General features: G+C 37.1%; 1 protein-coding gene and 1 pseudogene across 5 annotated transcripts in view; one reads left to right on the plus strand and one right to left on the minus strand.

The window, feature by feature from the left end:
• The window catches only part of CHM (CHM Rab escort protein), a 204,005-nt gene that overhangs the window by 47,112 nt on the left and 143,695 nt on the right, over positions 1–13,198 (plus strand). The window lies entirely within an intron of this gene.
• Positions 11,052–11,320, minus strand: LOC308494448 (ubiquitin-conjugating enzyme E2 variant 1-like; annotated as a pseudogene). The gene has a single exon. The product of its transcript is annotated as a ubiquitin-conjugating enzyme E2 variant 1-like (transcript).

Here is a 13,198-nt window from a genome sequence, read left to right on the forward strand (position 1 = left end):
GGAGGAAGATTTACTATGTGCAGGACCTGCTTTAAGTGCTTTCATTCCTATTGTACAGGTAAAGAAACAGGCTTTAAAGAGTAACCTCTCTGTAAGGTTATTGGCTGAGGTCATGCAGCTGGTCAGAGGCACAGCTGGGATTTGAACCCAGATCCATCTGATCCTGAAGCCTTGATTAATAGCAGTGCATTAATTCACTTAGTTAGCAGTTATTATCATGCATTAAGGGTTCCGAGATAACCAAACTGCTGTCCTTGCCCTTAAGTTGCTCCTAGTCTAGTCAGGAAACATCCATGCAGTATAATTATAAGAGAGTATATAGCAGAGCTCTTATGGAAGTATGTGCAGAGCTACAGAAGCAGAAATCAGTTCCTTTGGTTATATATCGGAGAGCTGAAGGCCTCCCAGAGAAGATGATACTAGTTTGAGTAGGTTATCATTAGTTCTGTGATGGAATAGCATTTTCGGTAGAGGGTAATAGCATCAATAAAGGCGGAGAGACAGGCAGGCACTTGACTCAGGCAATATTGGGTGTGTGGTTGTGGTTGATGCATTTGGTGCATGGCAGAGAAGGGTGATGCCCAGATATAAAGCTGGAGAGTTAAGTTGGAACTAAGTTTTGAAGGGTCTTGTAACGATGCTAAGGATTTTGGACTCTAGAGACATTACTGAGCCATTAAACATCTTTAAGCCAGGGAATGACACAAGGTGGTCTGTCGAGGCCTGATTACAATGGCAGTAATGTGGAGGTTGGGTTGGAAGCGGAAGAAACGAAGCAGCAGAGGTAGGGATGGCAAAGATAGAATGAGTTTGAGAAATTATCCACAATTGATACATGAGGAAAGACTGATGAGCGAGATCAAGCATTTTTAACATAGGCAGCTGTAAGAATGGTGTTGGTATTTATTGAAATGGGGAAAACCAAGAGGAAAACTGAATTGGGGGTGGGGGACAGATAATAAATTTGTCTCTTGGACATGTAGACATTAAAGTTAACCTGAGAGATTTAATGAAGAGAGATGTCAAATAAGCTGATGACTCATGATCTGTATTTTCGGCCCAGAAATAACTGGAAGTCTATCAGGAGCTCACCAGAGAGGCCCAGATTGGAGATAAAAATTTGTGAGTCATCAGCAGAGAACTGATAATTGAGTCAGTAGTAATAGATGATATCACAGAGAAAAACAAGAATTGAGGGCAGCCTTTGTATATTATTCATGTACGTGGCTTGGTTGTCTAAAAATGGATTTGAATGAGTGCACTAGTATGGAATGACTAATAACGCTAAATACAGGAAGGTCTCTCCATTCCTAAGGACTGGAAACACGGCCTGGTCCTTCATTCTGGCAGACTGAGCTGATTGGCAGAGCAACTTCTGTAGCCTCATAGTACCCTTTAAAAGGGTTGGTTTTAAAAACCAAGTAAGGGTCTGCTCTCCCTTTCTAACATTAGAATTGCACCTGCATACTCTACCAAGGAGGACCACCTTCCTTGATCTTGGAATGAGGGGATGGTGAAAGGAACTGGGCTTTCTTGTGTTTCAGGTATGTGGAGCTTTTAGTACATGAGAATTTGTGAAGGGAGTAAGTCCAGTATATTCCCTAGCCTCTTCTGTTATTTGTCAACCAGAAGGACAGAAACATGTCATGATTCCTTGTAGTACTCTTACCAAGTTTAAATAGAGTAGCCCCTCTTTTAATGTGCATAGTGTATCACACAATACTAGCTGGGAAATGGATATTAGTAGACATGCCACACTATTATTTTCCGAGTGCTATCATATACAGAAAGATATTTGTGCACATTAAATAGGAGATATGCAATAAAATCGGTTGTATTTTAGGTTCTAGGAATGATTAGAGTAGATGCAGTCATAAAGTTATTGTCCCATTTTCATTATCCAGATGAACTGGAGAAATAAGACAAAAGCTAAACTTCACTCCATTGACTTTACTAAGTCAGACTCCAGTATTCCCATTATATGCTTATTTTTATAATTCTAAATATTCCAACCTTGTAGATTGTAGGACAGTGTTATATATTGGAAAGGGCATAGGTTTTGGGGTCTGATATGCCCTGGGCTTAAATCCAGGTTTTGCAATTTCCTAACTGAGTGAGTTAAACAAGATACTTAACTTCATGATGCTTTTGGGTTTTTTTATTCTAATTTTAAAATAGGAATAATTATAGCACCAATCTCTCAGGATTCTTGTGGAGATTAAATGAGATAATGAATGGAAAACGACAAGCTCAACTTCATAGTATCCTGTGTTTCTCCTTCCCCTTAATATGAATTAAACCAGCATTTCTCAAAATATATTCTGTTGGACTGTAATCCCTCCAAATGCTTTTTCAAAAGGAAAAAAAATGCTCCTTGTTTAACTGAATTTGTTCCCTCTTGGAGAGAACAGACATAAACATATTTAACAATACTGAGACATTTCTTGATGGTGATTTAACTTTTTTTTCAATTAAAGTTTATTGGGGTGACTATTGCTGGTAAAATTATATAGATTTCAGGTGTACAATTCTGTATTACGTCATCTATAAATCCCATTGTGTGTTCACCACCCAGAGTCAGTTCTCCTTCCATCACCATATATTTGATCCCCGTTACCCTCATATACCACACCTTCTCCCTTTACCCTCTGGTAACCACTAAACTATTTTCTGTGGCTATGAGTTTTTCTTTCTCATTTGTTTGTCTTGTTCTTTTGTTGTTTTTGGTTTATAGACCACATATCAGTAAAATGATACGGCTCTCTGCTTTTTCTGACTTATTTTGCTTAGAAGCATTATGTTCTCCAGATCCATCCATGTTGTCACAAATGGTGCTATTTCATCTTTTCTTACCTCCGAATAGTATTCCATTGTGTATATATACCGCAACTTCTTTATCCATTCATCTATAGAAGAACATTTTGGTTGTTTCCATGTCTTGGCCACCGTAAACAAAGCTGCAGTGAACATTGCAGCACACGTGCCTTTATGGATAAATGTTCTCAGATTTTTTGGGTAGATACCTAGGAGAGGGATTGCTGGGTCATATGGTAATTCTATTCGTAATTTTTTGAGGAAACTCCACACTGCCTTCCATAACAGCTGCACCAGTCTGCATTCCCACCAACAGTGTATGAGGGTTCCTTTTTCTCCACAGCCTCTCCAACACTTGTTACTATTCGTCTTGTTGATGGTAGCCATTCTGACTGGGGTGAGGTGATAGCTCATTGTGGTTTTCATTTGCATTTCTCTGATGATTAGTGATGTTGAGCATTTATTCATATGTCTATTTGCCATTTGTATGTCCTCTTTGGAGAAATGTCTCTTCAGGTCCTCTGCCCATTTTTCAATTGGGTTGTTTGTTTCTTTGTTGTTGAGTTGTATGAGTTCAGTGTATATTTTGGATATTAGCCCCTTATCGGAGGCACTGTTTGAAAAAAAAAATTTTCCCATTCAGTTGGTTGCCTCTTTATTTTGTCGATGGTTTCTTTTGCTTTACAGAAGCTTTTAAGTTTCATATAGTCCCATTCATTTATTTTAGCTTTTACGTCCCTTACCTTTGGAGTCAAATTCATAAGATGTTCTTTCAACCCAGGGTCCATCAATTTAGTACCTATGTTTTCCTCTATACAGTTTATAGTGTCAGGTCTTATGCTTAAGTCTTTGATCCATTTTGAATTAATTTTGGTACATGGTGACAGATAGCGGTCCAGTTTCATTCTTTTGCACGTGGCTTTCCAATTCTCCCAGCACCATTTGTTGAAGAGGCTGTCTTTTGTCCATTGTATGTTTTTTGCTTCTTTGTAAAAAATTGTCCACATTTAAGGGGGTTTATTTCTGGGTTCTCAGTTCTCTTCCATTGGTCTACGTGTCTGTTTCTCTGCCAATTCCATGCTGTTTTGATTATTGTAGCCCTGTATTACAAGCTAAAGTCAGGGAATGTGATACCTCCAGCATTGTTCTTTTTTCTTAAGATTGCTTTGGCTATTCGGGGTCTTTTATGGTTCCAAACAAATCTGATGATTTTTTTGTTCTATTTCTTTAAAAAATGCCATCGGGATTTTGATGGGGATTGCATTAAATCTGTATATTGCTTTGGGAAATAAGAGCACTTTAACCATGTGATTCTTCCAATTCCTGAGCACGGAATATTTCTTCATTTCTTTGTCTTCTCCAATCTCTTTTAAAAATGTCTTGTAGTTTTCAGCATATAGGTCTTTCACATCCTTGGTTAAATTTATTCCTAGGAATTTTACGCTTTTTTGCTGCAATTGCAAAAGAAATTCTTTTTTTATTTCTTTTTCTGAGATTTCATTGTTAGTATTTAAGAATTTATACATAAAGACACGTGTGCTCCAATGTCCATTGCAGCTTTGTTTACGGTGGCTGAGACATAGAAACAACCAAAATGTGCTTCGATAGATGAATGGATAAACAAGTGGTGGTATATATACACAATGGAATACTATTCGGCCATAAGGAAAGATGATATAGGAACATTTGCAACAACATGGATGGATCTTGAGAGTATAATGCTAAGCGAAATAAGTCAGACAGAAAAAGCAGAGAATCCTATGATTTCACTGATATGTGGTATATAAATCAAATCAACAAAAGAACAAAACAAACAAATGAGAAAGAAAAACTCATAGACACAGACAATAATTTAGTGGTTACCAGAGGGTAAGGGGGTGGGGGGTGGGTGATGAGGGTAAGGGGGATCAAATATATGGTGATGGGAGGAGAACTGACTCTGGGTGGTGAACACACAATGGTATTTATAGATGATGTAATACAGAATTGTACACCTGAAATCTATGTAAATTTACTAACAATTGTCACCCCAATAAATTTAATTTAAAAAATAATAATAAAAAGTAAATAAATTAATTAAGATTAAAAAAAAGAATGCAATGGACTTTCGTGTGTTGATTTTTGTAGCTGGCCATGTGACTGTGTTCGTTGATTGTTTCTAATAGCTTTTTGGTGGAGTCTTTAGGGTTTTCTATATACAGCGTCATGTCTTCTGCAAAGAGTGAAATTTAATTACTTTATTCCCAGTTTGGATGCCTTTTATTTCTTTCTCTTGTCTGATTGCTCTGGCAAGGACTTCCAACACTATGTTGAAAAGCAGAGGTGATAGGGTCAGCCCTGTCGTGTTCCTGAATGTAGAGCAAAGGAATTCAGTTTTTTCCAGTTAATTATAAGATTAGCTGAGGGCTTGTCATATATGGCCTTTATTATGTTAAGGTATTTTCCTTCTATACCAATTTTATTAAGTGTTTTAGTCATAAATCCATGTTGTATCTTGTGAAACGCTTTTTCTGCATCAATTGATATAATCATATGATTTTTGTCCTTTCTTTTGTTTGTGATTTATCACTTTGATGGATTTGCATATGTGAACCATCCTAGTGCCTCGGGAATGAACCCCACTTGGTCGTGATGAATAGTCGTTTTAATGCATTGTTGAATTCGATTTGCTAGAATTTTGTTTAGGATTTTTACATCTGTTTTCATCAGAGATACTGGTCTGTAGTTCTCTTTTTTTGTGTTCTTGCCAGGTTTTGGCATCAGGCTAATGTTGGCCTCATAATGTGAGTTAGGGAATACTTACTGTCTCTTCTTCAATTTTCTGGAAGAGTTTGAACAGAATTGGCATTAGAGCCTCTTTGAAGGTTTGATAGAAAACACTAGTGAAGCTATCTGGTCCCAGAGTTTTCCTTTTGGGCAGGTTTTGGATGACTGATTCAATTTCGATACTGGTGATTGGTCCGTTTAGATTTTCCAGTTGTTCTTGCTTCAGCCTAGGGAGGCTATATGTTTCTAAGAACGTGTCCATTTCTTGTGGGTTAACGAATTTGTTGGCACATAGTCCTTCATAATATTGTTGGATAATCCTTTGTATTTCTGCGGCATCCTTTATAACTTCATCTTTTTCATTTCTGATTTTGTTTATTAGTGTCTTCTCTCTTTTTATTTTAGTGAGTCTAGCCAAGGGTTTGTCAGTTTTGTTAATGTTTTCAAAGAACCAAATCTTTCTCAGATTAATTTTTTCTATTGTCTTTTTGTTGTCTATTTCATTTAGTTCTGCTCTGGTTTTTATTATTTCCTTTCTTCTGCCCACCTTGGGTTTCATTTGTTCTTCTTTTTCTAGTTCTTTAATGTGTAACGTGAGGTTATTTATTTGGGATTTTCCTTGTTTCTCGCGATAGGCCTGTAATGATACAAACTTTCCTCTTAAAACTGCTTTTGCTGCATCCCAAAAATTTTGGTAGGATGTATTTTCATTGTCATTTGTTTCTGTGTGTCTTTTGATCTCTCTAATTTCTTCTTTGACCCGGTCGTTCTTTAAAAGTATGTTGTTTACTATAATTTTATGTGTATAATGTGATGGCTCGGTGTGAGGTCGGGGTGGTGGTGGATGGGGGCAGGGGGGTTCACGGTGTGAGGGATGTAAAAATAAAATAAAATGAAATAAATTAAAAAAAAAGTATGTTGTTTAATCTCTATGTATTTGTCGTTTTTCCTCCTTTCTTTTTGAAGTTGATATCCAATTTCAAAGACTTTTGATCAGAGAATATGCTTGGTATGATTTCAAACTTCTTAAATTTGCTGAGGTTAGTTTTATGTCCCAATCTATGGTCTATTCTTGAGAATGTTCCATGTACAGTAGAAAGTAATGTGTAGTCTGATGTTTTAGGATGAAATGCTCTATAAATGTCAATTATGTCCATTTCATCTAATGTGTCATTTAGGGCTGCTATTTTGTTATTTATTTTCTGTTTGGATGATCTATCCAAAGCTGTCAATGATGTATTTAGGTCCCCTAGTATATTTCTGTTTTGGTCAATTTCTCCCTTTAGTTCTGTTAGTAGTTGCTTGGCATAGTTTGGTGTTCCCTGATTGGGGGCATAAATATTGATGACTGTTATGTCTTCTTATTGTATCGTCCCCTTTACCATTATGAAATGTCCATCTTTGTCTCTTGTTATCTTTTTCATTCTGAAGTCTGTTTCATCTGATATCATTATGGATACACCTGATTTTCTCTGGATACCATTTGCCAGAGTGTCCATTTCCACCCTTTCACTTTGAGTCTATGCTTGTCCTTGTAGCTGAGATGTGTCTCTTTGTAGCTGAGACAAAGACCTTGTAGCTGAGACAGCATTTGGTTGGGTTTAGTTGTTTGATACAGTGTAATATTCTGTGCCTTTTTATTGGTGAGTTCAGTCCATTTACATTTAGGGTGATTTTTGATATGTGAGGATTTCCTATCATTCTATCTTCAGTTTTCTGGTAAGCTTGTGTCTCCATGCTTTCTTTGCCTTTTTCTTCTTGTCTGTTATTTCTGTGTGGTGGTATTCTATGATGTTTCCCTCTGTTTTTTTTTTTATCATAGTTCTGGATTTTTTTTTGAGTGGTTACCATTAAGTTTATTTAAAACAAAGTATGATATTTAGAGTATTCCATTTTCTTCAGCATGCTTACTTACTCCATTCCCATATTCCAGTTCAGGCCTTTAATCTTCCCCCTTTTTATGTTTTGGTTGCCACAAATTATCCCTGTTGATGGTGGTTGAATAGGCTCCTTTAGTATTTCTTGTAGGGCAGGTCGTGTATTAGAAAATTTCCTCAGCTTCTGTATGTCTGGAAAGGTGTTTATTCCTCCTTCATATCTAAAGGATATCTTTGCTGGGTATGTTATTCTTGGCTCATGATTTCTCTCTTTCCATAGTTTGTACAAGCCTCCTGGCTTGTACAGTTTCTGCTGATTAATCTGATGATAATCTAGTTGGCTTTCCTTTGTAGGTTACCGTCTTCTTTTCCCTGGCTGCCTTGGGGATTCTTTCTTTGTCTTTGATTGTAGACAGCTTCAGTACAGCGTGCCTTGGAGAAGGCCTCTTGGGATTGAGGTAATTAGGTGTTCTATTTGCTCTTGGATTCGAGGATCTAGTTCTGTCCACTAGCTTGGGAGTTTTTCATCATCAATTTGTTTGAATATATTCTCTGTTCCCTTCTCTCATTCTTCTCCTTCTGGTATGCCCATTATTCTTATATTGCTCTTTCTGATGAAATCAGAATGTTCTTGTAGAGTTCTTTCATTTCTTTTATGTCTCAAGTCTCTTTCTTCAGTCTGTGTAATTTCCAGGTTTCTATCTTCGATGTCACTGATTCTTTCTTCCATGTGGTCAACTCTGCTACCTGTGCTGGCTGTTTCATTCTTAATTTCTTCTATTGAGTTGTAAATCTCCAGAATTTCTATTTGGTTGTTTTTTAACATTTCAATCTCTTTCGTAAAATGCTCATGTTGTTCTTTGATTGTGTTTCTGAGTTCGTTAAACTGCCTTTCTGTGTTTTCTTCCATCTCGTTGAGTTTTTTCAGGACTGCAATGTTGAATTCTCTGTCATTTAAGTCACATATTTCTATATCCTTAAGTTCCTTTTCTGGAGACTTTTCACTTTCTTTCTGCGCTGTCTTGTTGCCTTGGTTATTCATGGCAATTGCTTGTTTATTATTTCTCTTCCTAGACATTTACAGGAGTGGCTTGTGCAACAGGTTGATAGGAAGAGGTATTTCTTTTGTTTTCTAGTACTTGTTGGTGGAATGTTTTATTTTCTCTCCGACTGCAGCCTTTTTTTCTCTCTCACATGGTAGTGCTATGCTTTCTCTGCATTATTGCAGCTTCTCACACAATGGCGGGATTCCCTGGGAGACGGGCTTTTCCTCTGTTAATAGCTCGCATGGGTCACAGAGTGCAGTGTCCGTGTGGGTATGTGGAGAGCTTTTGAAGTTCCAAAGCTCTTCCTGCACCAGATTCAGAGCCTGTATATTTTAGCAGTTCCGTTTACTTCTGCAGTGATCTGCCCAGATAGGTGGGGTCAGGAGCGGGGTGAGTTTTGAGAGGTGGCTCAGAGCAATGGTGGCGACCACCACCACAGTAGGTCTTGCTTCCACAGCTCCCTGCCCTTTGCCTGAACTAGGTTGGCTGTGAATCTGTGTCTGCGGTCCACAGTTCTCAGAACAGCAAATATTTTGTTCTTTTGATCTGACACTGCTACTTTTCCACTTCTAGCACTGGGCAGGTGCGGGCGGTGCGAACTCTGGGAAGGTAGGGAGGGGCAGGCTTGTCTCAGTGCCTAAGGCTTGCGTTCTCTGCTTGGCAGTGAGGGCTTAAACCACCGTTTTCAGCCTTCTTCCCTCAGTCTTTTCCCAAGGTCTCTGCTTTGAGCGTTGGATTCAGCCGTATTATATGCTGTCCCCTCAGCCCTGTGGGCCATAAGCGGAGCCCTAGCAGTCCGAGTTCTTCCCGCTCTCGCAGCTGCGGTAGTTCCGGGATGCAGCGAGCTTGGAGCACTGAGCTAAGTCTGCTTCCTGCGCCCTCGCGGCTCTGTCTTTGCACTTCTCCCTTCCTTCCTCCTCTGCTCACACAATTTGCCCACCTTTAGGTGAATTCAGTAGTGAGCCTCTTAGTCTTGCCTGTCTGCTGTGCCGGGAGTCCTTTGTGGAGTTAGAGCTGTTCAGTTTGTTGTAAATTCCAGGGGAGATTTCCAGCGGCTCACCTCATGCTGCCCTTTTGATGATGTCTCTCTGATTTTACTTTTTAAGCCTAGCATTTTCCAAGTTTATTTTGTCATCGTACGTTTTTTCTTTGTTTGTTTTTTTTTTTTTCTCGGAACATCTATTAACAGCCCATGCTATTGATAGAATACATTTTGGAAAAAGTGAATTTACTAATCAGGACCAGGTGCTATTGAGTATCTAACCATTTGGCTTCATTGAACCACAGCTATCATTATAATACATGTATTGTAATTAAATGATGCTTGCCACCTTAGAAGTGCTGAGTTGCTTATGTTGCAATACACAGGCTTAGGTTTCAGGAGAAGTGTGTTTCAGTTGCAGTCCTGCCATTCTTCCATTGTCCTGGAAGAATCCATGAGAAAATAGTTGTGAAAACAGTTTTGAATATTAAAAATGCTGTCAGTGGAAGGTGGTATTACAACTCTACTAGGAAAATTGTAGAGGTAGTGAATATAGATTGGGGGGGTCTAGAGATTGAGCTCTGCTGTTTTCCTTTTCCATTGAGCATGCTTGGACCCCACAGCTGCCTTCCTGAAAACATTTTCAACTCCTGGGTTTCTTAATAATTAAAACTATTCCCAGATGAATGTGTCTGAATGTCAGTCAGTAGCTCTTACCTTTTGTCAATGTTCCTGTACTTACTTACAGAATCCATTTCCCAGTACAAGGTGTAATTTAGCATCATGTAGCTGTGGCTGTTGCTGAATATTAAATACTGTATTGTAATTATGATGCACAATGGAAAAGAAGATTGTTATGATTTAAGGAATAGGCTCTAATTAATAGGTTTAAAGCTGAGCCTTCTCTTACAGTTCAACTTTATGTCCACCTGTAATGTATTTTCTGTCAGTAGACAATAAGACAGTGATATTGCTTTAACATTAGACACTATATAAAGGATGATGAATCTCTTGTTACTGTTTTAATACTATTTTTTTCATGTTTTGTTGGTTAGTGTTAGTGGAGACAGTTGTGTAACTCATTTCCTTTCTGTGTCTGGAGAATCTTAGGTGGTACTCTCAGTAAGCTTTGTGAAACTTTAGAAAGATTAAAACCATGTTTTCTATAGTTTGAAGGTAAACATTTCACACAAGGCAGAGTTATAACTCAGTGTTGTGATTATTGGGCTTTTCTGTCTTTGAAATAAAAAATACCCATTTATGACTTTTACTATTTTAGCTGAAAATTTTAGGTCACTTTCCCATCATGAACCTTTAGACATTATTTTTATGGTTTTTTGGCTAAATATTGTTGTTGTTTTTTTTTAGCACAACTTATATATTTCAAATGAACAAAAATTAGTATCATTTACAGTATTTTAAGATAAACAACTGACTTTCAATGGGAGCTTCTTTTCCAGTACTTTGAGGTCTACAAGATGTAGCTAGAAAATTTACTACTGTGGAAAATGAAGACTGCTTAAATTGAATGGGGGCAGGGAGAGGGCCTGTGGTTTTTCTTTTTTATTAATTGCTGTAACACTGTCCTTCAGGTGGCTGAGGGAGTTTCATATTTTCTTTAGACATCATTAGGCGCCGAAGCTCTTGCAGGACAACTTTGATGCTATATGAATTGTGCCATTTTGCTAGCACTGATATGGCTCTTGGGTCCACCACTCCATTAGAACTATTAACTCCATTCATATTAATTTTTGTTACAAATCTTACAAAGGAGGTGCTTCTGGGTATTTAGATCCACATTCTATTTTAAGGCTGTATATTCGGTTTTCATACATTGTCCGAGTCCGTGATGGCTACCATCTTGCGTCGCTGTCACTCCTGTTGGCTAAATATCGTAAATACTCATTATCTAGTTCCACAAAGAGACTGTAGTTTGACGGAAGTCTGTTTCATCATATAAAAAATAGTGTTCCTGGCAATTGAGGTAAAGGTCATCCTTCATCATAAACTACTCTTTGCTTTACTTGATGTACTGAGGCAGTTGTGACACAAAATTGGTAGAAAATGTTCCATTCCCCCTTTTTCTCAGTCAGGAAGTTCTCACTTTATTTTTAAAATAAATTGTATCTGTGAGGTTTTAAAAACACAATCAGTAACCTAGCCTTGCTATTTACTACAGAAACAATTTTAAAGACAGTGAAAATATTATTTTATAATTGAATCTGAATATCAGAGTTCTGAAGCTATATCTTTAAAGATAAAATTCAAGAAAATATTTGGTGTTCTTTAATTCTTACTATTTTTATTGCAGTACTTCCAGAGAGCATATTAGAATGTAGTATGATTTTTTTTCTTTTTTTGTTATATTGATTCTGATACCTACATTCTTCGGCTTTCTCTTTAAGGGATATTGCAAACCATATTTAGAACTATACATATACCGAAATGAATTAAGTTAAAATCTGTGTTGGTTTTATAGTGAGTATATTAATAATTATGTCACATGTGTCATACTGTCTTTTGTCAGAAAGACCACAGTAATGAAAACCATGTTTCACCTTTTACATACATAATTGGATGAGATCACCAGATGCTGATACTAAGAGCACATCAATAGGAAAAGTTGAAAATGGAAGCTTTTTGGAAAAATACTAGAACCGATTAACTCTGTCAAAGACCATATGACTAAGTATGGGGGTGAAAAATAGATTTTGACCATGAACTGACCTCAGGTCATTTAATAATGGAACGATACAGCAAGATGGCCCTTTTTAGAGTTTTTTTAATAGCAGAAAATACCTTGGAAATTGACAAATCTTGTATCTTGATGTTTGAAAACTCATGTTAGGTTACTTTTGATTTTCTCACATTGTATTATAACTTTTCAGACGTACAGAAAAGTTGGTAAAATTTTACTATGTATCCACTACCTAGATTCTACCATTAACGTTTTTCTATATTGCTTATTACATAGCTTTCCATGAATTTATTTTTCTGTCCATCCATCTTTCCATCTCATTGTTTTATACATTTCAAAGTAAGTTGTGCACATCAGTACCTTCAGTCTGGAATGCTTCAGCATGCATATCATTAACTAGAGTTCAGTATTTATGCATTTTTTTCCGAGGTAAAATTACATATAGTGAAATGCACAGATCTTAAGTGTACTATTTAATAAGTTTTGGCATATGCATATGCTTGTGTAACTAAGAACTTTATCAAGATAACATTGTGATCGCTCTGGAAAGTTCCTCATGCCCCTTCAAAGTCAAGTCCTATCCTCACTTCATCCTCAAAGGCAGCCACAGTTGGGATATTTTTGCCAATAGATTAATTTAGCTTGTTCTAGAACTTCATATAAATAGGATTATGCAGAACGTATTCTTTTTGGGTAAAACATTATGCTTCTTTCACTTAGTATAATGTTTTTGAGATTCATCTATGTTGCTGCAGGTATCAGTAGTTTATTCCTTTTCATTGCTGAATAGATTCCATCCTGTGGATATACCATAGCTTATTTATCCATTCTCCTGTTGGTGGATACTTGAATTGTTGCCAGTTTGGAGCTATTAATGAATAAAGCTACCATGAAAAAACTGTTACAAATCTTTTGTGAACATACACTTTTCTTGTGTGTAAATACCTAGGGATGGAATTACTGGGTCATAAGGTAGGTTTATGTTTAGTTTAGTAAGAAACTGCAGGATATTTTC

The sequence above is a fragment of the Rhinolophus hipposideros genome (genome assembly GCF_964194185.1).
Source record: "Rhinolophus hipposideros genome assembly, chromosome: X".
In the NCBI taxonomy this organism is placed as follows: domain Eukaryota; kingdom Metazoa; phylum Chordata; class Mammalia; order Chiroptera; family Rhinolophidae; genus Rhinolophus; species Rhinolophus hipposideros.